General features: G+C 41.0%; 1 pseudogene; it reads left to right on the top strand.

Moving 5' to 3' along the window:
• Positions 1-727: 727 nt before the first annotated feature.
• On the top strand, positions 728-816 carry LOC126008021 (uncharacterized; annotated as a pseudogene).
• The last annotated feature ends 246 nt before the right edge of the window (positions 817-1,062 follow it).

Here is a 1,062-nt window from a genome sequence, read left to right as displayed (position 1 = left end):
GGGGTAAAATTTTAGGAACCATGATATAGAATGCTGCTAATAATAGGGTTTTCGCTGCAGACAACATTGCAACACCACACCCTCCACCAGATTGCCTTCCTAGAACCCAGTTATCCTCATCCTCCTCTTTGAAACAAGGACATTTTCAAGATGATGGTATTTATATTTGATTTTTTTTCTTTTTTCCCCCTCCACAACTCATTACTTTTAAGTCCTTTTCTATCCTTTTATTCTCTCACCCTGATCTGTTATTTTTCCCTATTTACCCTTTTTACTCTCAGTTCTTTTATTTTTTCTCCCCCAATTCACAATACAGACCAGGCAAAGGGCCTGTGTAGACAGGTGGAAAGCCTGTCTAGAGTGCAGGCCGGTGTGGGGTGGGGAGGAAGAACACTTGGGATGTTGGTCATGGGAATGTTGCACTGGTGAAAGTTTATATATATATATATATATATATATATATATATATATATATATATATATATTTTAAAAGATAAAAAAGAAAAGAAAAGAAAAGATAAGGCCTCCCAATTCCTTTTTTTTTGTTTGTTTTTTTTTGGGGGGCCACACCAGGCGGTGCTCAGGGGTTACTCCTGGCTGTCTGCTCAGAAATAGCTCCTGGCAGGCATGGGGGATCATATGGGACACCAGGATTTGAACCAACTACCTTTGGTCCTGGATCAGCTGCTTTCAAGGCAAACGCCACTGTGCTATCTCTCCGGGCCCAGGCCTCCCAATTCTTACCACAGGCTGTGTTCTTTACACTGACTGTATAGAAAGAGGAGGTACAGTAAAGGGTATTTATATTTGAAGTAGCTAACACTCCCTCAGACTCTGACCACAGAGTTGTGTGTGTGTGTGTGTGTGTGTGTGTGTGTATATGTGTGTGTGTACCTAAATGGCCAATGGTCTGTAATGAAGTGATAGTGGTATTTAGGTGGTGGGTGTGATGTGATAAGTCAGTACTGTGTAAATGTAAAAACATTTACACTTTTTTTGTTTTTGTTTGTTTTTTGGGTAACACCCGGCAACGCTCAGGGGCTACTCCTGGCTCTAAGTTCA

Source organism: Suncus etruscus, chromosome 4, assembly GCF_024139225.1.
Source record: "Suncus etruscus isolate mSunEtr1 chromosome 4, mSunEtr1.pri.cur, whole genome shotgun sequence".
NCBI lineage: Eukaryota > Metazoa > Chordata > Mammalia > Eulipotyphla > Soricidae > Suncus > Suncus etruscus.
This window is presented reverse-complemented; position numbering and strand designations above follow the sequence as displayed.